The 24,800-nt window shown below is 41.0% G+C and overlaps 1 protein-coding gene across 5 annotated transcripts in view; it reads left to right on the top strand.

Annotated features, from left to right (window-relative positions):
• The first annotated feature begins 742 nt into the window (after window positions 1–742).
• The window catches only part of ACSL4 (acyl-CoA synthetase long chain family member 4), an 81,367-nt gene continuing 57,309 nt past the window's right edge, over window positions 743–24,800 (top strand). For all 5 annotated transcript variants that reach the window (XM_045995631.1, XM_045995627.1, XM_045995629.1 and 2 more), the window contains exon 1: window positions 743–903. The gene's annotated coding sequence lies outside the window, so the exon portion shown is untranslated. The remainder of the gene's footprint in view (window positions 904–24,800) is intronic.

The raw sequence follows: 24,800 nt of genomic DNA, 5'->3' as shown, positions 1-24,800 counted from the left end.
TGGGAATGGTCTTTGTAAGACCGGCTCCTAAACCATGGTCATGGCCAGTAAAATGTCACAATGCTGAAAGGACTTCTCCTTATCAGTTGTGGGCTCTTTGGCCATGATCCTTGCGGTGGAAAGGAAAGGCATCAAGGGACACTCCCCCCCAACCGCCCTCATCCTAGTGATAGTTCACAAATGGGAGGGAGCGGGGTCTTAACGGAGTGAGAGGTGAGGTAAGAGAACGGATGCAGTAGCTCAGGCGTGGAGGAGCTGGATGCCTTTAATCAAAGAATAGGATCTCCGTCGGAAGAAAGAGCAGAAGTCCAAAGATGAATATCTCTAAAGGGCAGCTGGAAGATGACCCGAGGGGAACTTTCCTCCCGGGGCTGAGTCCTAAGAAGGGAGCACAGGTGTCGGCGTGGGCGCGCTCCAAGCCTCGCTGAAATCAGATAGGCGCTAGGCCCTTCCGAAAACACACTCGATAAGGCGGGCGGCCCTCCCAGCGGCTCGGAAGCCCCAGCGAGGAGCCGTTAGCCGACGCTGCTCGCACGCAACGCCCTTCCCTCTCTTCGGGAAGCCCGTCGGGCCCCGCCTCCGCGGCTGACGTCCGGGGCGAGCGGAGGCGGGAGCGTGGGTGGGCCGAGACGTCCGCCGCCAGCGATTCGGCCGGCTCAGCCACACCACCGCGCGCCCCCGCTCCGCCCGCCCCTCCGGGCGCGTCTTTTCCGGGCTCGCGCCGCGCCGCGCCTTGTCCCGCCTCCGCCAGCCGTCCGGGTGCGCGCGCGCCGCTGCGGCTTTTTCTCCGGCCTCCGCGGCGCGCCCCTCCTCGCCCCAGCGCTAGCGGGCACGCGGCTCTTCCTAGGGCTTCCGAGTGCCAGGCGCCGGCCGGCTGCGAAGACACCGGGGGCCGTGTCTCCGGTGAGTAGCCCCAGCTGCCCACCCCTGTCGGAGTCGGCGCCCGAGCTCCAGCTGCCCCGCCGTCCCACACCTGAGCCCCGCGGAGGTGGAGGGGACGTCCCAGTTCCCGGAATGGGCTCGCTTTCTCCTGGAGCCCGGCCGAGCTACCCGCCCGCCTGCAAACCTCTCACCCCACCTCCCCCGGGGCCGGGAAGGTTCCCGGGGTCTCTGCATCCTCTCCTCCGCTGAAGTCCAGGGTCCTCGGGAGCCCGGCCTGCCCCTCTTCCTGCCGCCCACCGCCCCCCACCCCGCGAGAGCCAAAAGCATCCTCCCGACCGGGCTTCTGGGCTTTGCCTTGACCCTTTCTGAAGGAGCACCTCAGGTGCTTGCCAGACCTCCAAACGACCTTAAGGGTGCCCCTCGACCTCAACACCACCTTGTCCCCTCTGGATGGGTCTAGCTCCGAGGGCTAGGGGATCTCTCCGGCCCTGGCAGCATCCGCCCTTTCGATTTGAGGGATGCCCTGGCTTCCGATATCCTTTTAGCTTCCGTATCTTTAGGTATGTTAGAAAACAGCTGAATTCTAGCAGAAGCATGCTCGTATTTTTTCCTGTCTTTCTATCTACATCCCTGTCCTCATGAATGCTGTATATTTAGCATGAGCTTTATTCACTTCCTCTTCCTCTCAGTTGAGTACCCTACAGAAAGGGTTGCAGCCGATGTCTATAGCACATAGAAAAATCGAGGAGAATATGATTCATTGCCTAACCCCCATCAAGGGGTTACATATTTTAAATAGGACGTCATTTCTCCTCTGCACTCCAACATCTCCTCCTTCAAAGGCATTTTTCCACCCTCTTGAAATGTGTTTTGCTCTAGTGTCTCACCTTCAAAATAATCAGTCATTGCTCCAAGAAACGATGGTGAGATGCAGAATAAGGGCAAAATGGCATTTGAAAAAAAATAATCCCTTTGAAAGAGTAAGCAGTCTGCTTTATTGGACTAGCGGCTAAATCGACGCCTAAGTTCATGTACAAAAATGAGGATGTTGGACTAGAGCACAAATAAGGTTCCTCCAGTGTGATTCTAGGACTTCTAAATTCATGCTTAGCTCCATATTGCTGCATAATGGAGATTTAACCTAATTAAAGCCCCATTTCCTGGTAGTTGCTTGTCACTTTAGTTTTTCTTGGATTTTGCCTCTTAATAGTTGTAACTGTTCTTGATACATATGGCTGTGTGCAAGTGGCGATTCAATTACAGTACTGTCAATGAGCCTATCAGTCAAGCTTTTTATCACGTAAGACCTCTTCTTGAATTGTAAAGTAGCTCTCTTTTTCAGTTGGAGCCACAAAAGTGTAAGACATGTAAGCCTCCTGTTAGAATGAACACCCTGGCCACCACTTAGGTGGAGGATGAAACAGTAGACTGTTAGTGTACTTGTGCCATAGGATAAAGTACCATTTTGTTCTGATATGGGAGGTAATTTGACACTTCAAAAATCCATGGGGAGGTGTAAGGCAACATTAAAAAAGAAAGTTTCCCCCCTGAAAACCCTATTTAAAAAAAGTGATTCAGATGAACATTTTTGTATGTGTTTTGGGTAGGGGTGGGATGGGTGGAGGAGGAAGGAGAGTCTTGCCCAATTCAGTAAAAGGGAAAATGAACTGGGGCTTGGAGAGGCTCTGGATCCACCTCTAGCTAATTGTATAATCCTGGACATCTCACTTAGCCTCTCTTCATTTTTGCATCTGTAAAAGTGCTGTGGTGATTGACAGAGTGAACCATAAGCCCCCTAATTTGATTTCTTCTTATACTGGGAAATATATACGTTATACACACACACACACACACACACATATACACACATATATATATAATCACATGTGTATGTGATTATATGACGTAAGTTGCATTAATGTTGTGCCATAAGTTCTTAGTTATACCAGTTGTCTAGAATGTTTTTCTCAAAGATCTGCATATACTTGTTCCAATGTATGTGTGCATCATTCTTAATTCATCCTTATCGAATGAGGGGGGACTATATGTGGAAGTCTATAAATTGGGAAGCATTTTACAAAAGTTGAGTATTGTTAACTTCTGCTTGCAAGTAAAATGTGTGCATTTCACACTTTTTTAAAATATTTTTTATTTATTTGACAGAGAGAAATCACAACTAGACAGAGAGGCAGGCAGAGAGTGAGGAGGAAGCAGGCTCCCCACGGAGCAGAGAGCCCGATGCAGGGCTTGATCCCGGGACCCTGGGATCATGACCTGAGCCGAAGGCAGAGGTTTTAACCCACTGAGCCACCCAGGTGCCCCCATTTCACACTAATTTTTAAAAAACGTTCGTGGATTTTAGAAGTTTGAAAGTGAATGTGTCCATGCAGCCTACTGCCTTGTAACTGCAGTTGACTAGGAACTTTAAAGAATATGCTAGAATCTCATTCATTCATTTGTCACTCATTGAACTTATCTCGTTCCTTCAGCTGTCACTTATTTTGTGTCAGGCCACCAGGATATGATGGTTAAGAAGACCATCTTTATGACTTTATAGTCTGGGATGGTTATGGGAGGGTTGTAAAGAGATAGATGTATATACAGTTTATTTTTATTAACAGCAACAAAGCATTCAAGTCAGGGACACAAACAAAATCCTGGGGACCTCAGAGCTCCATAGGGAAGGAGGAGATGATTGTATTAATTGTAGCCTATAGCTTCTCTTCCTGGCATTCCTTTTCTCCCCCTTCCTTGACTTTTAGTTCCCGAGATGGTAGCAAAAATAAAAGCTTTATTTTTCCACTCCCATCACTGGCTGGTGTTCTACACTTCTTTTCATTGTCTTTTAACTGTTCATTTTTTAGGTAGCTGTAGATTCTCATGCAGTTCTAAGAAACAATACCCTTTATCTAACTTTCCCCAGTGGTAACATCTGCATAGCCCTAGTATAATATCACAACAAAGGAACTGAAATAGATACAATTCATCCACCTGATTCAGAGATCACCAGTTATTCATGCACCCATTTGCCTGTGTGTATTTAGTTCTGTGCAGTGTTATTACATGCGTAAATGCATGTAACCACCTCCAGGGTAAAGATACAGTTGCATCATCACGGGGATCCCTGGTGTTGCCCTTTTATAGCCACAGCTATCTCCCTCCCTAGCGGATCCCCAGCAACCACTAATCTGTTTTCCATGCCTATAATTTCATCATTTCAAGAATGTTATATAAATGGAATCATGGAGGATATAACTTTTGGAGATGGGCTTTTTAAAAAAAAATTATTTATTTGACAGAGAGAGAGAGAGATCACAAGTAGGCAGAGAGGCAGGCAGAGAGAGAGGGGGAAGCAGGCTCCCCACTGAGCAGAGAACCCAATGCAGGGCTTGATCCCAGGGCCCTGAGACCATGACCTGAGCTAAAGGCAGAGGCTTAACCCACTGAGTCACCCAGGTGCTCTATACTCAGGGTAGTGCCCTGGAGATTCTTGCAGGGAGTCTGTCTTGTATCCAGGTAGTTCCTTTTCATTGATGAGTCGTATTCCATGGTGTGGATGTGCCCCTTTGCTGTGCTGTATTCCGTGGTGTGGATGTGCCCCAGTTTGTGTCACCATTCACCGATTGAAGGACATCTGGTTGTTTTTTGGTTTTTGTTCTGAACCAATTATAAATAAAGCTCCTCTGAACGATTGTGTACTAGTTTTTGTGTGGACACAAATTTCCATTTCTCTGGGATAGAAGCCTAAGAGTGCAGCTGGTGGTAAGGTAGTTGTATGTTTCATTTTAAAAGCAACTGCCAGACTTTTCCAGAGTGGCTGTACCATTTTGCATTCCCACCATCCATGTATGAAGGCTCTTCATCCTTGCCAGCATTTGCCATTCTTACTATTTTCTGTTTTAGCCTTTCTGTCTAGCGATACCTTGTCATAGTTTTAATTTTCATTTCTCCAGTGGCTAATGATGTTGAACATCTTTTCATGTGCTGATTTGCCACCTCTGTGTCCTCTTCGGTGAAATGTATGTTCATGCATTTTGTCCATTTTCTTGTGAGATTTTTTTTTTTAACTGTTGAGTTCAGAGAGTTCCTTATATATTCTAAATACTAGTCCTTTGTTAGGTATGTGGTTTGCAAATATATTCTCCCAGTCTGTAGCTTGTCTTTTCATCCTCTTCGCAGGGAGTTTCAAAGAACAAAATTCTTTAATTTTGATGAGGTCCAGTTCATCAATTTTTCCTTTTAGGGGTGGTGCCTTGGGTGTCAAGGTGCCTTGGGTAGTACCAGTTATGTGCCTTTGTTATTTAATTTTATTCCTTGCTGTTCTGTAGAACATTCAATATTTCTGTAAGCAGTGGAACTTTTTTCATTTCAATCATCCTGGAGCTCAAATGTGTTCTGTGAACAAGTGGTCTTGATGGCTTGGAGTGTGAATACATACTCACACACGCTCTTGCTATATTAAAGTGGCTGCCATCTTTTGTCCCTTGAAAATATTCTGCCTTACCGGGCTGTGAAGTGTTAAAATTAGTATTTTAAAATTAAGTAGGTATGATGTGCCAAGGAGATTTTTGGTTTCACTTTCTAAATTAAAACTATTTTGGCAAAGCTGTATAGTTTTTTTTTTTTTTTTTATCAAGGTTTCTGGTAAGTAAGTGATCCAAAGAACAAATATGTGTTCTCATTTAAAGTTTACTTCTGTGTTTCAGGTACTGAGGTCATGAATCTTTACTGTGTATTTAGGAGGCTTTTTACACTCAGTGTTGATTACCAGAATAGTGAATAAAAGAGTGCTGAATTTGTACGTCTAGACTGTATATTTTCCTTTTAGAGTAGTTACTTAGTATTCATTTTCATTTTCTTTAACAGTAAGCATTGGCTTTAAAGTAGCTTACAATTTTATATTTTGAACAATGCATGTACTCCTTTTACGTGAAGAACTTACAGGAAAAGTTTAGTGATTAATTTTGAGAGTTATTCATTTCTGTAAGATGGTACTGAAATTATTACTTGTTCCCTCAGTGTCACCATATTTGCTCAAATAAGTGTACAGCTATGGTAGTGTATTCCTATTTGATAAAGATCAATCATTGGTGTAAGGCAAGGGCTGACAAAATACTGCTGGCATCCAGATCCTGCCCACCACCTGTTTTTGTAAATCAGCTTCTGTTGGAACATACCACATCCATTCGTTTATGTATTGTCTGGCTGCATTCAAATGCATTATTGGAGTCAAAACAGAGTATGTATGATCCACCAAAGGCTATTTACTCTCTGGTCCTTTATAGACAAAGTTTACCCAGAGATAAAGCAGTGTTATAAATTATTGAGTCTCTGTTATAAAGGAAATTCAGCAGACTTTACCTGGACTTTTAGTACCTTTTAGTTACATTTCCATGGGAAACTGTGGTTCAGGAGAGTGTACTCATTTTCTTCACTAAGTCTACAAGGACCTGTGTTCTAGGAGCAGCATGAAGGAATGGCTAGAAGGGTGGGAATGTGGATTTTGTTGTTCTTGTTAAGTGTGGGTGAGTTCAGTGTGATGTAGATTTTCAGCTGGTGAGATTCAGAAAGAGGTCTATGCATTTGTGACGTCCCCACTGTAAGCCAGAGTGCTCATGACCGAACCAGGTAGGGCAGTGCCCTTGTTCCTACTCCCAGCACTGCTTCCTAAACTTTAAATACACCGTAGTCCAGGCCTGGCAAGCTGAACTTAGACTGTTGGCTTACTGTTTTGTTTGTGTAGCTTTCTTTTGTCAGTTTGAAGTTGACACTTGAATTTTCTTAAATGCCCTGTGGGTGCTGTTGAAAATGGTAGTTGAGTTAGGAGGGTTGGCTCTACATTGGGAAAGAGGTGTATCCCTACCTCCCATCATATACAAAAAGAAATTAAAGATGTATTTTAAAAATTAAGGTATATATTTGAAAAACTTCTGGAAAGCATAAGACAACTGTGACAGAGTTAAAATGCAAGTGATGGAACTGTGGGGAAATGCCATTTACATATGCAGTGGAAGGTTTAATTGACATCTCCCTCACTGACTCACTGCATGACATGATGCTGTTCATTTCCTTTGTAAAATGCATGGCATTGGGCACTTGCTGTTAGTAGGCTGGTCTCCAGTATGCTAGTATGCTTGAGGACCCACCATTAGTACAGATACTTTTATTACTTAACCTATAAAAATTTATAGATGAAATAATATGATGTCTGGGGTCTGCTTCACATTTTGTTGGGGGTGGGTGGAGGTACAGAGTGCATAGAGATGTAAAAAAATAAAATTCAGCACATGTGAATAATTGTTGAAGCTGGGTGATAGTTATATTCAAGTCATTATAACAAAACAAATAGAGTGTTTTGTAGAGTTGATGAAAGCAAGTGACTACTGTCCAGTTAGGTGTGGGTAAGACAATAAAAGATCTATATAAAATAAGGATTAAAAATCTAAAGTTTTCTTCACTCATAGTGCTTTGTGAATCTTTTAAGTTCTTTGAAGTTATACATTTTCTAAAAATTCAGTTAAAATTTCTTCACTGTTAGTGGGCCTGGAGTTAAAGAAAAAGGTCTCAGCCTCTTTGCCTTCTATCAAAAGTTTGAGGAACGTGTGTGCATTTACTGCTAATGAAATGAAGATAAAATGAAATGTTTGTCATGTGCGTATTTTTTATGATTGTTTACCTTAATTGACCTTTTCAATAACTAATCAGCTGTTCCAAATAACATTAGATAAAAAGGCTTCTACTGTATACTTTGGTTTCTCTGCAGATTGCATAAATCTTTCACGTTTTACTAAAAAGTCTTCTACTATGTAATACTCACTTTATGTAAAGAGCTCCTAAAAATCAATAAGAAAAAGGCACACATTAGAAGGTTATGAATTGTCATTTCTCAGAAAAAGAAATAAAAATGATGAATATGAAAAAAGATGCTCAAGTTCCCTCTAGTAATTAGGGAAATGAAAACCATTTTTCACCAACTACATTAGCAAAACTAAATATAATACCCATTTTTAGCAAAGAAGTGATTACTATTATACACTGTCACTGAGAGTGCTGATTGTATAGCTTCTTGATAAAAAATACCCACATCCTCTCATTTTAAAATGTATGTGTATTTTGGCCCAGCAATACTGCTAGGAACCTAGGGAAATATCTGCACATGTGTATAAAGATATGTATAAGGTTTCACTGTTGTGAAACTGGTTATAACAGTGAAACCTTCAGATCAACCTGAATGTCCATCAGTAGGGGAATGAGTTGAATGATAATATGCTGGTCTATGGGATACAATAGGGCTATTAAAAGAAAAAAACCCTCAGATAGACCTATGTAATAACTGACATAGGAGTTCCAAAGTACACTGTTAAAGGAGGTAGGGGAAGGAGGCAGTCAGCACTGTCCACATACCATAATTCCACTGACCTAAAAACAACAGTGGACCCTTACCAGCGGACCCTATGTGTGCGGATGATACAAAAAGGTCCAATTGATACACACCCTGAGTGGTTATCTCTGGGGGGGAAGGGAGTGTTGTTAAAGGAAGGCAGTCTAAGGGATACTTTAATTTTTGACCCTGCACAATTCTATGGTGACTTTCTAAATCTGTGATTACTGTTTTACCAGTGATTAGACAGATGAATAGTCTGACACATTTACACTCTGGAGGGTGCTCGCACCCCAGTCCCGATGTTGTGCGTTATAGGATGACACCATCGTAGAAACACAGTGTCTTGTGTTTAGTAAGTACTCTGCTACTTTTTTGGTAATTTCTCCCTTTGGTAAAGTACTATTTGTATCTTTTAGATTTTCTACACTAAAAATATAAGTACAAAGAAGTATAAAGGCACTGTAATTCCATACCCAGAGAGATCTATTGCCAGTTTTTGGTTATATCTGTTTGTGCACACATTCTATATACGCATGTATGGGCACTTGTGCACATACATAGGCACATGTGAAAACTTATATCTTTCTGCAAAAATGGGTTCTTACAGCATAGACTGATTTGTAACTCACTTCCTTCAACGTGGCATTATATCATGAGCATCTTTCAGAATGGGTAACTTTGGATGAGTGAAAAAGACCTCTTGGTGGGAAATGAAAAACTCTGCCATGTAAATACAGTATTCTGGTTAAAATAACTGGTTTCTAGGGCAAACTATAATCTTAAAAAAAAACCAAAAAGACATGGTCACCAAAAGTAAATAACCACGGAATTTAAAAATTCTCAATGTTGAACCAGTTCAGTTCTGCTTTGAATTTAACTGAGCATGTTCTTTCTTTCTTTCTTTCTTTCTTTTTGATTTTATTTATTCATTTGACAGACAGAGATCACAAGTAGGCAGAGAGGCAGGCAGAGGGAGAGAGGAGGAAACAGGCTCCCTGCTGAGCAGAGATCCCATGCGGGGCTCAATCCCAGGACCCTGAGATCATCACCCGAGCTGAAGGCAGAGGCTTTAACCCACTGAGCCACCCAAGCACCCCATATAAGCATATTCTTTAAATTGTAGTTACTAGTAATGATGTATAAGTGCAATGTATCAGAATGTAATTAACAATCTGTTTTGAGTGGAGTTTTGTTTTTTAAGAAGGGAAAGAGAGGTGAGGGACAGAGGGAGAGGGAGAGACAGACTCTTACGCAGGTTCCCCTCCCAGCACGGAGCCCAACATGGGGCTCCGTCTCCCAACCCTGAGACCATGACCTGAGCCAAAATCAAGAGCCAGATGCTTAACTCCAGGCACCCCAAGGAGTTTGGCTTTAATAAGTATTTTAAAGGATTTTAATAAGGATTTTAGAACTGAACTTGAAGAGTTACTTTGATTTAGAGAAAAACCAACTGTTCTAATTTTTGGTAAAGGTGTGGGCACAATTGTATTCTTTTACAAGTTATAAAGGTGAAGAAAATCTAGGTTCTCTGTAACTACATGAATCTTTGTCTATGATATCTCTATCTGTAGTGTATACAACTGAATATTAGAACTGTGTTGGTGGATCACATTTGATTTGGGCAAGTATGTATGCATTCTTCTCTCTCATGTCATCTAGGAGCATTTAAAAAAAAACTTTAAATTATCTCTACACTCAACGTGGGGCTTGAACTCACAACCCTGAGATCAAGAGTCTCATGCTCTTCTGACTGAACCAGCCATGAGCCCATCTAGAAGCATTAGTTAAGTACATCCACTGAAGGTTCATTACAACTTTTCCTGGGTTTATGCTGTGAACTTAGAGGTGAAAATTTTTACCTTACTTTACGTTACACTGAATACTTTTTGATACTTTAACCATTTTTAGTGAATTCAATGGAGTACCAAAAGAAGAGTCTACCTTGCCAACAATGGTGTGAATTTGAAGACCCATGGTAGGCGCTCTTGTTTTTGCTGTGGCAATTGAAACAGTGTCCCTGTTCTCCAAAGCTGTGCATCTCGTTTTTTGGGAAACGAGATTTTGCAATATGAGGATTTTTCTCTCATGGGTACTGTCAAGGGGGCACATTTTATAGGAGAGTCAGGATAGAGGGTCTGTATTTCCCACTTGATTAATGAGAGGGGCATTTGAGACTCGATGGTTACAGAGGTGTAGAAAATGTTTCTGGTAGATTCCACTGGTAGATGCAGTGGAAGGCTTGGGGAAATACCTGATTTCTCTTACGTATTCTGTGCATTGCCTTTAGTATGTGGTTAAAGGATTTTAATATGATTAAAAAACAAGCAGTGATAGGGTTACGAAGGACCACTCTCCTAGAGGTACCCAGATGAGGAGTCATCAAAGAAAATCTAGAGAAATGAGCAGAGCTGCTACCATTGAGATGGGGATCATTCACTAGGCTCAGAATATGTCAGTGGTTTCTGCTTCTCAGATGAACTGAAAGCTCAACATGTCCCCCAGACAGGAAACAGGAACTTGGTAAATGAGCTTAAAATTCAGTTGTGGCTTTAAAAACCAGAGAGAAGACAGAGCTAGTGCTAAGGTCTCATGGGATGAATCCAAATAAAAGATGCTGTGTTCCACATGATCACTGAAGATACTGAGAAGTTGCTTCAAAGAATAGTGGAAAAATCCTAACTTGACCAACGGGCCAAACTGGACAGAACTAGCTATAGACAATTGTCAGATGAATGTGTTTTAGGCAAATAGAGCAGAAAAGAGAAAAGCAGGCCAGGGAAAATGGCATTCTTCTGCCTGGAACCACAGAAACCTTCAGGATTTGGTCAATTGCAAGGTTGGTCTAGGGTGGTTTAAAGTCTTTGGGATTCTCTTGGTGCCCAGGCCGTTCCTTACAGGAATAGGTTAGAATTTCTGTGAAGTAAGTAGTTTCCATAACCAGGAAACTAGAAAAGGCGCAGGGTTCAGGCTTATTTTTGGTTAATTATAGGAACCCACAGATGGGAAGCTATGTAGAAAGAAATGTAAGCATTAGCATATTCTTTCAATACAGTTACATTACATATTTTTTAAGCAAAATGATTAAACTCATAAGGATGTTGTACAACTCACATTACCCCCAGAAATTTTTGGATTCCTTGATTTTGTATTTAGTGTCAAGTATGAAGGCCAGGGTTTTTATGTGGAAGCAGATTTTTAACTTATAAGCATATTTACAATAATCTTAATATTTGCTTGACCACCAAGAGATTGTTGAACATTTAAATGTTTGTAGGCTGGTAGTTTTCTTTAGGAACTGGCCCCCAAAGAATTTATTCTTTACAGGTGGTATCCTTTAAAGTAGTTTTGGAGGAGACAGCTGCAACATGGAAACCTCCATGAACCCCCTGCCACCTTTTTTTATTCTTGTTTTGAATTGATTGACCTCCCCCCACCTCACTTTCACAGCATGTCTTTGGGGACTACCTGGGTAGAAGTGAACGAGGGATGATTCAGTGGGTTTAAAATGACACTTTCCCCAGCCCTGCTAGCTGTCTTGAATCCTAGCTCCATGCCCCCCCGCCAGAGCTTCTGTAAGCAAAGGTGTTGTACAAGGTGGCACCCCTTCGACCCTTGGGAGGAAGATGTGTCAGACATGTTAGGGCCCAGATGGCTCGCCAAGCCCCGTCTCCTCTCTGTGGTAGCCTGCATCTATGTCCTTTTTCTTTGCTCACATGAAATGATTGGAGTGATTGGCCCATGGTTGCTGTGATAACATTTGGTGAAATGGGAGAGCTGTCCCTAACACAACTTTCAGGTAGCTGATCTTGTTCTCAGAAAGCCCCTAGCCCTAAAGAGGCAGTTTTTTTTTTTTTAAACCTCATAGGGTGAAAGGGCTTGCCTACAATTTTGGTTCTTGTTGTCCTCAACTGAGGAAGCCAGACCACCTCTGTGCCTGCCTTTGATTGGAGGGTTATGTTGCTTTAAGGCATCTCAGGCAGGAGAGAGGAAGTGGGTGCTACACTAGGGCATTACCAAAGGACTAGGAAATGGCAGTGAATATATGATCTATACCCAGAGCATATCTTAAGGTCTGAAACCAGGAATCTCAACCTGTTTGTGCTATAAAGACATATTTTAAAAACCAGTTGTAGTCTCTGGGGTTCCTTAAGCTAAGACTATATGTATTGAGAAGCCCTGCCATGTTTAATTGGATGATACCACAGTCTCCAGTGGAAATCTGCAAAATGGAGTCAAAACTCTTTGTCTTTTCCAAATGTGGGATTACTGCTACATAACATGTTACTTTAATGACTTTCAGGAGATGCAAGCAACTCATTTTTATCGAATAGGTAATCAAAGATCTATCCTTTATTTTGTTATTGTTATCTTTTCTGTTGAAGTATAGTTGACACACAGTAAGTTTCAGGTATGCAACATAGTGATTCGACATTTGGATACATTGCAAAAATGATCACCACAATGTCTAGTTACTCTCTGTCACCATACGCAGGCAATTCTTTCTGAAGGAGCTAATTTGGGTTGAAGGAACTGTTTTTCAACCTAGAGTTGATTTCTCTAATTTTGCACCCTTCCTAGCTAATGTATCACTATGGTAATTTTCTTTGTCCATTCTCCTCTAGATGCTACAGCATTTTGTCATGAGATCATGAGAAGAAGTTTCTTTTGCATTGGGTAGAGTGACTCAGAATTTGTTTAGGATGCAGAATCCTTTCTTAGATTTGTTGCTTCTGCTGCTGACCTCTACCTCCCATGTGAGGGAAAATCAGTGATGTTTCAAAGTGTCATGGTTATTTGGGTTGCATGAAATGGTTCTGTGGGATGATTTTCTAAACTTTGGGAATTTGTGTTGAGTTTGATACTTGGCCAGGTTTGGGGCCGCATCCTGCTATTGCTAAACCTTAAAAAAAATTTTTTTTTTCTCTTGCTTTTCCCGGCACTGCCCCATTGCCGCTGAAAGATCAGGATGTTGCCTGGGCTTGGCACCAGGCGCTGAACCTCAGGGCCTTCCTCTTCCACTCACTGGTGGAGCAGCCCTGGAAACTCTAAGATGGAGCTGTTGGAACTGTTCTGATAATACCTTTTCTTATCCTTTAAAAATCTGACCAGTAAGCTGTCACATAATCATCAGACCTAAAGATGTTTAGTAACAGAGAACTTCGGCTTTCAGACCTTCCTCTGGGTTGACCTTGGTTTTGCTTTTGAGGAAGAGTAAGCAGCAGATTGGCTCATACTCCTATAAAAGCAGAGCACCTTCTTACATTTTACTGCTGCTCACATTGGTTGCAGATGCTTCAAGGAGGATTGAATTGTAACGTAGTATAAAGATGATATATTTTAGATTAAATGTTCACAGAAATAATTGCAAAGGGGTGTCTTCTAGGTAAATTACATTGCAGATGCAGCAGAAGCTCCCTGCTTCAGGGATATGGGGGTGAGATCTGCTAGCAGGAAATAGCTGTTGACATTGTAGCAGGTTTCTTAGCTGACCTTTGTATGGTACATACATCCCCTCCCTTAAACAGCAGTGTTTCATGGAGATGGGGAAAAAGACTGCTCTGCTTGGGAGTTTCTAGAGCCTTGGTGCTTCTCTTTAAATCTGTTTTTGAAATTGTTTTTGTGGATCTCATTCTATGCAAAATTGTATATTGAGGCATTTTATATTGAGGCATTTTAAATACTTAAGTAACGAGACCTCCAAGTAATAAAACCTCTGCTGGATATGTTCCACAGTGGTGCTAGCCTATTCCAGATTTTATGCTTGCCAGAGTAGTGGTGTAACTCGAAGGCAGTGCTCTTTGTAGTAGCTGGCTAGTGGTGTGCAGGTGGAATTGATTGCGACATTTTAGTTCTGGGTTTGGGTTTTCCAGCTCTGCATCTTTCTTTCCTTAATTGTTTGTCAGAAACTCAGTTTCATTCTTTGGCTTTGCAAACTTTTCCTTGCCCCAGTATCTGAAGGAGGTTTTAAAAAAAGTACATTTTAGGCAAGCCAACTAAGACCTAAGCAGTAATAGGTATAACTGGATAATCCCAAAGGGTAGCTTTTATTATTAGCTTTTAAAAATGTATATACTCATCTGGTTGGGCTTATTATAGGGTCGAGGGTTGCCTCATGGGTGACCCTCCTTTCCTATCCTAGTATGTCTGCTATCTGTGTTAGTCCACTTACAGTATTACCTATTGAATAGTAAGCCCCGTAAAGACAGCACAGTGGTGCTCACTGAATAGTTTTTGAATAGATGCATGTGCATGCACCTGTAACTGCCCAGGGTTTAGGAAACTAGGTTTTAAAAAAATATTACAAAGAAAATGGGTCATTACTGGTTGTACTTATTTTTAATTCCTTTCCTCAAATAGAAAGTGAATATGGTGGTAAGTCTTCAGTAATGATGATTATAAAACCAAAGAAAAGAGACTTAAACATTTGTTTCCTGCTTCAGTGAGGCTGTGCCCAATAGGGAGACATCATTGTCGTATTTAGGAGAGGCCATATTGTATGACCATCTTTTTTTTTTTTTTCCTTTTCTCTTCTTTCTTTCTTTCTTTCTTTATTTTTTCAGCCTAACAGTATTCATTGTTTTTGCACCACACCCAGTGCTCCATGCAATGTGTGCCCTCCCTATTACCCACCACCTGGTTCCCCAACCTCCCACCCCCGCCCCTTCTAGACCCTTAGGTTGTTTTTCAGAGTCCATAGTCTCTCACGGTTCACCTCCCCTTCCAACTGTATGACCATCTTTACGCCTCTCTGTTGTCATGCTAGAAGGCATAAGGAAATTTTCCTGTCAAAGAAGTTTTATTTCAGTGTATTCTCATTTATATGTAGGGATCCCTTAACCAAATGGATTCCTTCTTCTAGATTTTTCAAATGTGATCTTAATAAATGGCTTATTTTGAAAAATAAATGCTTCATTTTGGAATAATTTTAGACCTACAGCAAATTTGTAAAGGTAGTTCAGAGGTCCTGTATATCATTACCCAGCTCCCCCTTCATGTTTATGTAACATTAGCATAGTACTTTTTTTTTTAAAGATTTATTTATTTGACAGAGAGAGATCAAGAGTAAGCAGAGAGGCAGGCAGAGAGAGAGGAGGAAGCAGGCTCCCCGCTGAGCAGGACCCTGAGATCATGACCTGAACCCAAGGCAGAGGCTTAACCCACTGAGCCACCCAGGTGCCCCTAGCATAGTACTCTTAACAAAAATATAAAATTTATTTGGATTTCTGGAGTTTTTCTACTGGTCTTTTTTTTTTTCTGTTCCAGGATCCAAAATTGTTATACATGTTTATTTTAGAAAACATATGTAGATAAAAAGACAAAGTATGGGTAATCCCCCCTACTCAGAGCCAGCTACTGATAGTTTTATTACACATGCTTCCATATTTTTTTGTCTATAGGGAATAGAAATCTGTTCCCTGACCCCCAGAAACTATTTGGGTTTCCCTTAAAGGCAAGTCAGAAGATGTGTTTTATGTACTGTTTTGTAATTTGCTTTTTTTTACACTTAATAATATTTTTGTGTGTTTACGTCTTTCCTCATCTGATGTGTTTTCCTTCCCTTAAGACATTTTGTTATTCCCATTCCTGAGCTTAGTTAATTCTTCATGACCTAAGGCCAAACTATGCATGTGATTTGACCCTCCCCCTGCCATAAACCCGAGAAGTATGACACCCTCTTCTCAGTAACCATGGCTCATTAAGCCAGTGAGTCCAAATACCTGTGTATTAGGTTGAACCATTTGAAATTGCTGTTTTCTGGCACGTAACAAGTTTTTGACTATATTGGCAGTTTTGTATGGGTCATCCTCATCGTTTGGAAAAGCTTTCTAGATTATTCTGATTCCTTTTCCTGCCATTCTCATTCCACGAGAATCCCTGGCTTCTCACTCTACTGAGTATCTCTGCATTTAGAATGGTGAGCCTACACCAGCATTTTGTCAGGCAAAAATATTGACAAACTTCCCTTCCAGGTGTCGCTGATAAACAGGATCCTTAAGACCTATGTCTGTGTTGGTGACATAGGCAAAGAACTTGTGCTGCAGTGAATTGTATCTGCCCATGTGTGTTAGGAAAAAAGACTTCTGAACATTCAACCCTAGCTCTATGCAAGATAGCCTGCGGGCTTGCTCACCTGGTCCCACACCTGTATGGGCTAGCCAGGGACACTGGTGCCACCCAGTGGTACCTTGCGGAGGAGCGGCTGATGTTGCTCTCCCCCTCTCCAGCATATCAAATACTTCCATTTCCTTGCACTTCCGTATTCATGATCTCCCCTTCCTTTTCTTCCCCCAACCTCTGCCGGGCACTTAAGGGTTTCATTTAGCCGATAATATTCAGGGAGCTGATAATATTCAGGGAGATACACTAGTCATGTAATTTTGTTGTGATAATCCTTATTTAAATAAAGGCTTTGGAACAGGAGGCATGAAATAATAAGTAACACACCAAACAGGCTCTTATTTGCTCTACTTATGAAGTCATGATTCCTACCCCACAAGGGCATTGAGTTTGTATCCTGTCAGAATATGACACTCGTCACGTTTAATTTTCAGCTTCTCAGTTATGGGAGGGGGAAGCCCTTTTATATAGCTCAGATTGGAAGAGGCATGCATGTCTACCTCAGAGTGAAAGATTTAACTTGGAAATGACTTTTTGGTTTCCTTTCTGCTTAGTATGACTGGTTTAATTCATTCCTTGTTTGTTCAAAAGCTGTTTGGTAAGCACCTACAGTGTTCCTGTACTGTGCAAGTTCTGGGGATTATAGTAGGAGTCAAGACAGACATGGCCTCTGCCAGTAACGAGCTAGCCAGTCCGGCAAGGGAACAGCAGCCTGAACAAGTTGAAGTGCCTTGCTGTATGGGTGCCCACAGAGCAAAAAGCAGAGGCGCCTGACATAACATGGCGAGGTCAAGGAAGGCTCTTTCGAAGTGCCATTTTAACTAAGACGTAAAGGAAGCCAGGGAAAGGGAGAAGAGAATGTTCTTGGCAGAAGAAAAAGCATGTGGTAGACTCAGAGGTGGGAAATTAAGCTTGGTGCTTTTGAGAAACTAAAAAAAGTTTATAATGGCTAGAGCCCTGAGATCAGCTCGATTTAAGCCTCACAAAAGTCCTCTCAACAGGGAGTAATAATATTCCCTCCATTTTAGAGCTGTGGCAAATGAAGTAAAGAGGTTAAATAGCCTGCGGGAGGTCACCCAACGCTAGTAAGGGGCACAGCCAAGAGCTGGACCAAGGCCATCTGGCTCCAGCGTTTTGGCTCCTAACTACTGTGGTAGACGGTCTCTCAGCAGGGCACTGGGTTAGACTGGAGCTTCATTGTCTGGTTCTTTAGCTCTCGATGAAGCATAAGACCTTATCCTGTTAAATCTGTGGTCTTTTCTTAGGACTGGCCAAATTAAATACAGTTTTTCTTAGTAAACAATGTTAGGCTGTACTAGACACAGACTATTCCAAAAGCTAGAGTTTATAAATATGTGCAAAGTTCCTTAAGCTTACAGCATCTGGGGTAGCCCAGAAACTCTCTGGTTTGCTCTGGTATTTCGTCATTGATTGGACATCAGATACTTCATTTGATATGCAACTCTAAGGTTGCTAACCCATATTTTCCAGAAAATTATAGATGGGAAGTTTCAGTTTGTGGGTTTTGTGTGTGTGTGTGTGTGATAAAGATAAGTAACACGTATTTCCTGCAAAGGCTGGAATTTTTGCCTGATTGCTAAAGTTAATTTGGCAATATCTTCCTCTCTGACCTTTCAGTTAGTTAAAGGGTAAACAGAACTTTTCAAAAAAAATACATTTATTTGTTTATTTATTTATTTATTTAGAGAGCGTATGTGCATGTAAGCAGGGGGAGGGGCAGAGGTAGAGGAAGAAGAGAATCTTAAGGAGACTCCACACTGAGCATGGAGTCTGGCGCTGGATTGTATCATGACCCTGGGATCATGACCTGAACTGAAACCAAGAGTTGTTCACTTAATCAACAGAGCCACCTAGGTACACTGGGTAAATACAACTTCTTAAATAGGATGACCGTCTTTAAAAGTTGTATAAATTGAGGACCTATAAATGGAGATATTTTCTTATAGTGGATTTATCTTTTTATGTACTTACAAATACATGTATGTATTTTGTAAATTGAGGAATTGACTTCAGTTTGAATTTATCAATTAAGGTTTTTTTAAGGTTTTATTTATTTTAGAGAGAGAGAGTTGCTCCAGTAGGGGAAGGGGTAGAAGGAAGGAATTTTAAGCAGACTCCCTGCTGAGCACGGAGCCCAACCCTGGGCTCCATGTCACTACACAGGAGATCATGACAGGAACCGAAACCAAGAGTCGGAGGCTTAACCTACTGAGCCACCCAAATGCCCCTCAATTAAGGTTTTAATCTAGATTTTAGAAGTTGGATTATAAAGATTCAGTTGTATGTAAACTAAGGTTGTCATAATTTTGCATTGTTGAAACAGGTGGAATGAAGAATTGTGTGTGTGTATGTGTTTGTATGTTTAATAGCACAAGGCTTCTACTTTCATTTACTTGCCCATTTGCATATGACAGTGGATTCAATTAAGAGTTAGTATTTCTGGGGCGCCTGGGTGGCTCAGTGGATTAAGCGTCTGCCTTCGGCTCAGGTCATGATCTCAGGGTCCTGGGATCGAGCCCCGCGTTGGGCTCTCTGCTCCGCAGGGAGCCTGCTTCCTCCTTTCTCTCTGCCTGCCTCTCTGCCTACTTGTGATCTCTCTCTCTGTCAAATAAATAAATAAAATCTTTAAAAAAAAAAAAAGTTAGTATTTCTGTCTAGAGTGAATGTTGGCTTTGCTGATGTAGTCATACGTTCTTGCCTTGTTCCTTTGTGGGACAGAGGGTTATCACTAGAGTCATCATGAAGGTTTTGCAAAAAAAAAAAGGGTGGGGACTCTGACAATAATTACACTGGACCAACAGGTAAACCAGGGGACAGACTTTGGCAAACTGGTAAGTGTGATCACCATCATTTTAACCAGTTCATACTGGGATCAAATTTGTGAGATTAGCTTCAGACTCACTGGCTCAACCCAGTTGAATTAACCAGCACCCACAGATCGACTTCCCTTGACTTTGGAGTAAAACATTAATTTTCAAATAGATGTATTATTGTATGTTGTGGTGGAATTCTATATATATCAATCGGCTGTGGTCTTTGGATAATTTTTAGTGTCGTGAACTCTGTGCTGCTGGGCCCTGTCGAGGTTATTACAGGACATGCTCATAGCAGTCTGGGGCCTTACAGGAAGTAAGATTACTTAACGATATTTTACTGTTACCCGAAACATTTTGAAGTGAAAACTTTGAGGGAAAGAAATGATTCAGCCTTTCCTGCCTACTCCTTTTTGAAGCTAGTATACATTTGTAATGTGATATCACAGTGGATTAGAATGTCTGAAGCTAGACAGTCTTGAGTAAGATGATATACTTCCAAGTTCGGAGTAGTTGGTCCCAGAGTTGAGATTGTAAACAAGTGGATATTGATGGAGAATTAACTTCTGAAATCCCCTCCCTTCAAAATCCTTCTTACCACCCAAGTGGAAGACAAAGAAATGATACACATCAGGTGCCTTTTGCTTTTGATACTTTTTCTGAGGGAAGGTCTTGATTACTCCTAGGGTACTGATTCTGGTCAAATGAAAAATCTTTTCCTTGTGAGGCAGAAGAGTTGGCAAGTATGAGGTGCCTATTAAATCTTATGCAGATATCATCTGACATTTGAGTTCCTGTTTGTTGTAATAGAATAAATGAGTGGAACTCTGGGCCTTCAAGAATTTATTTGTAGGGGCGCCTGGGTGGCTCAGCGGGTTAAAGCCTCTGCCTTCAGCTCAGGTCATGATCCCAGGGTCCTGGGATCGAGCCCCGCGTCGGGCTCTCTGCTTGGCTGGGAGCCTGCTTCCTCCTCTCTCTCTCTGCCTGCCTCTCTGCCTACTTGTAATCTCTATCTGTCAAATAAATAAATCTTTAAAAAAAAAAAAAAAAAAAAAAAAAAAAAGAATTTATTTGTATTTCAGTCTGTGTGGAGCCCCTCACGATTATCTGGCTTCTTGATATCCTCTATTCACTTAGCAGTAGTAGTCAATTTTTCTTAGTTGTGTTTTGGCATAGGGAACCACAAGGACAGTTAACTTTTTAGGAAAACTTTAACGTTGTAATTATAGCAAGAAAAAAGAAACTTTAGTTTATTTTGCATCATAGATTTTTAAAAATATTTTCTTTATTAATTTGTCAGAGAGAGAGAGGGAGCAGCAGAGGGAGAGAGAGAAGCAGGCTCCCCACTGAGCAGAGAGTCTGATGTGGGGCTTGATCCCAGGACCCTGGGATCGTGACCTGAGCCGAAGGCAGACGCTTCACCCACTGAGCCACCCAGGTGCCCCGCTTCATAGATTATATTGCATGAGCAAACAAAGTTTCTTTTACTTTGAGACTAGTTTAGAAACAGAAGTGTCAGGTGCCTGGGTGGCTCAGTGAGTTAAACCTCTGTCTTCGGCTCAGGTCATGATCTTGGCATCCTGGGATGGAGCCCCGCATTGGGCTCTCTGCTCAGCAGGGAGCCTGCTTCCCCTCCCCGCAAACACACACTCTACCTGCCCCTCTGCCTACTTGTGACCTCTCTCTGTCAAATAAATAAAATCTTAAAAAAAAGAAACAGAAGTGTCTAATCTTTGTGTAGTGCAGTTGAAGTTGACTTTTGGCTCCTTTTACAGCGTCCCTCTGTCACTTGAGTGGTGTCAAGTGCCTTAGGGGCCGTATTCATTGTCACCTACCAACATACACAAATACTAGAATGAACTGAAAGACTGATGCTCTATTTCCAACTGATTTATTAAATGATGAAACTAATATGGTCACTGCAGGAGTTTCAGGAAGTGTAGGAAAAATGTAAGGATAAAATTAAAAATCCCTGATAATTCTCCAACCTTGGGGTTAACATTTTAACTTGTAGCCTGCCTATATCTGAGGAAGTTGCTGTTGTTCTTTAAGTCACCTCTCAAGCCATTTAAGCTGTGCGTATCTTGAACATTTTCCTGTATCCTTGAATATTCTTTGGCAGTGTTGCATTTGATGACTGTGTAGCATGTGATCATATGGATGCATCATTATTTCACCAATCTCCATTTGGGCATGTGAAATTTGTTCTAGGTTTTCCGTTCTCTTTATAGCAGTGATGACTCTTATCTCTGTGTGTGTGTGTGTGTGTGTGTGTGTGTGTGTGTGTGTGTGTATCTCTGATTAGTTCCTTAGGATATTTCTAGAAGTAGAAAATGAAATTATTAGGTGGGGAGTTATGATATAAGAACTCTTGATGCATATCGCCAAATTGCTTCCTATGAGGCTTGTACCAGTTTACACTTCTGTCAACAGTATATAAAGTGCCTTTTTGTGTATATTTGGCAGCACTGAGTGATTTCTTGATTCTTAATTGGCACTCCTTTTGATGGAACTTCCACGCATTTCTGTTCTAGTAAAAAAAAAATTATTCCTGGTAACTGAAGGTGGGAATGTAATATTAACAGCAGTCCTACAAGGAACTGGTAGCCCAGGATACTTCGAGAACCATCGAAACAGGCCATGTTTTAGCTTCCAAGAGTCTGTGCTCCTAAAAATACATTTTTCCTCTCTCAAGCAGTTTATCAATCCCAACTTGAGGGGTAAGTTCTAGTTTTTTTCCTCCTAAAATTATTGCTCCATGAGTGCTTATCATTTCTTAGACCTTTCTGGGCATTTATTAAGAACCATGATCTTGTTGTCTTTAAAAACAAAATGTAACCTCTGGCCAAAATCACATGGATTTTGGGAAGTTTTGGTGATCACACAGGAGTACTTTCTTAAAGCAACAAGCACTCCAAGTATTGTTCAGATCCTTAGTATTTGAATGGAAGCCTTATAAATTCAGAACCATCCATGTATCAAGACATTTCTTTTTTTTTTAAAATTTATTCGACAGAGAGAAATCACAACTAGGCAGAGAGGCAGGCAGAGAGAGGAAGGAGGAAGCAGGCTCTCCACGGAGCAGAGAGCCCGTCGTGGGGCTCGATCCCAGGACCCTGGGATCATGACCTGAGCTGAAAGCAGAGGCTTTAACCCACTGAGCCACCCACGTGCCCCTATCAAGACATTTCTTGAGTAAACTTGGAAGAAAGGGATTTAGTAAGTCCGGTGTTTGGTATGATGTAATCTATTTGGCCAAAATGTTTAAAAATCGGTGTCATGAAATTGTTGGTCCCAAGTCAGGAATTACCAGTGTGACAGCAATTTTCATCTACTAAAACCGTCTTCCCCCCAGTGGTTGTTTCATAATGGCAAAGCTATACCTTAGGCAGACCTTACAAGTAGGATTTATTGATGTTTGTGACTTAGAAAATTCTTGTTTAAATGTGATGATACATCAAGAATTTTTAAAGAGAATTTTCCCTCTTGATGCTGTTCTTAGTTTAATCCTACGAAACAGAAGGGATAGGGACAGTGCACTTTTTTTTGCTGTTTTCTAATATTCTGTTGTTTAAAAATTATTTATTTTTTTTAGTAATCTCTACACCCGGTGTGGAGCTTGACTCATGACCCTGAGATCAAGAGTCACACACTCCTCCCACTGAGTCAGCCAGGCACCCCTGTTTTCTGGTATTTTTATATTCATCTTAAGAGTAAAACTAATCAATACTGATTACAAAGAAATTCTTAATTCTTTTTTAAAATTTAATTCTATCATTTTTTCAGTGTTCCAAGATTCATTGTTTATGCACCACAGCCAGTGCTCCATGCAATACGTGCCCTCCCTATTACCCACCACCAGGCTCACCCAACTCCCCCCCCGCCAAACCCTCAGTTTGTTTCTCATAAAGAAGCAGATAAGATGTTTTCCTAATGTTCTAGAAAGTAGACCCTATTTTCGTTCCTGGTGTCATTGGGAGGGGAGAGAGGGAGAAGAATTTCTTTTCGGAGACTAGTTCACTACTCCCATCTTAAAGCCCATTTTAGCTCTGAAAGTGTACAACTTTTATATACGTCTAGTTTATTTTCCTGTCCCAGGTGAAGCATAGTACTTACATTGTAGGTTAGGTACTTGTTATTTTTATACGCACAATTTATATATGTATGTGTGTATAGTGTGTATAAATGTATATTTTACCATACTAGTGGTAAAACTAAATGTGTGTGTGTGTGTGTGTGTGTGTGTGTAAAGATACTAATTATAAGGGAAGCATTTATATAACAAAATGGGTGGTAACCTAATACTAAAGTTGGGAGTATTTCTGTTGGAACTGCAACTAGATTTGTCTTCAGGCTTGGGTGTAGCATAGCATACATAAGCATTGCTTCAAAACTGAGAAAGCAAAACAAAGAAACTACCTCAGAATACTGCAGATTTAACTATGCGAGGAAATATTCATTGTTGTCATGGATATGCAAGTGATATGTTCTTCCAGTAGTGACAAGAATAATCTTGGAGTGGGCGCTAAGTGGCTCAGTTGGTTGAGCAACTGCCTTCAGCTCAGGTCCTGATCCTAGAGTTCCGGGATCGAGTCCTGCATCGGGCTCCCTGCTCGGTGGGGAGTCTGCTTCTCTCTCTGACCTCTCTTCTCTCATGTTCTCTCTCTCTCAAATAAATAAAATCTTAAAAAAAATACTTAAAGAATCATCTTTGAGTTATGAGTAGAACAAAGGACTTTCTGTTTGGCTAACATTGATTATCACCATTCTAAAATATAATCGTAATTTTTTGGTGTAAATGTTTTCCCCAAATAGCTGCCAAAGATGATAATGTAAACAGAAAGTCTAGTTTAAAAATAGTATATTTTTAGATACTATTAATATAATATATATCATGTGTCGTATTATATATATTTTATATACCATCAATATATATATTAACAGTATATATTTTTATATACTAAAAATAATATAGAATTGTCAAACTATTATGTTGCACACTTGAAACTCATATAACACTTTGTCAACTATGGTTCAACTTATTTTTCAATGAATTAAAAAACGGTCACAGATAAAATGAAGGCTGATGTTAATTGTGAAAGAAAAATAATGACTTCAACCAGCTGTATTCTCTGACAAGTGTTAGATTATTTCTCTTATCCATTCCAACAAATATTTGATGCTATTTCCAAGCCCATGTGGGATACAGAGATAATAGGGTGCAGTCCTTTTCCCAAATGAGCTTACTGTTCAGATAAGTGATTAAGATAAATTTATAAATAATACAACTAACTTCTGAAATGCCCTCCCTTCAAAATCCTTCTTGTCACTTGAGTGGAAGGCAGAGATGATGCCCATTTGGGTAATGTATTACAAGTTTCAAGCTTTTAGGGAAGAGCTATAAAAGTTCAAAAGAAGACAAGACATGTTAGCTCAAGGTATCAGTGAAGATATCCCAGAAAAGCTGGCTTTTGAGCAGAATTCTGGATGCAAAGAAGGGCATGCATAAAATCTTTGACACAGAAGAATTTCAGAGAATGTCAGCTTTTTTTTTTTTTTTTCCCAAGGTGGTAAGTGATTTC

Source organism: Meles meles, chromosome X (assembly GCF_922984935.1).
Source record: "Meles meles chromosome X, mMelMel3.1 paternal haplotype, whole genome shotgun sequence".
NCBI classification, from domain to species: domain Eukaryota; kingdom Metazoa; phylum Chordata; class Mammalia; order Carnivora; family Mustelidae; genus Meles; species Meles meles.
The sequence above is the reverse complement of the archived record's forward strand: the minus strand, read 5'-3'. Positions and strand labels throughout refer to the sequence as shown.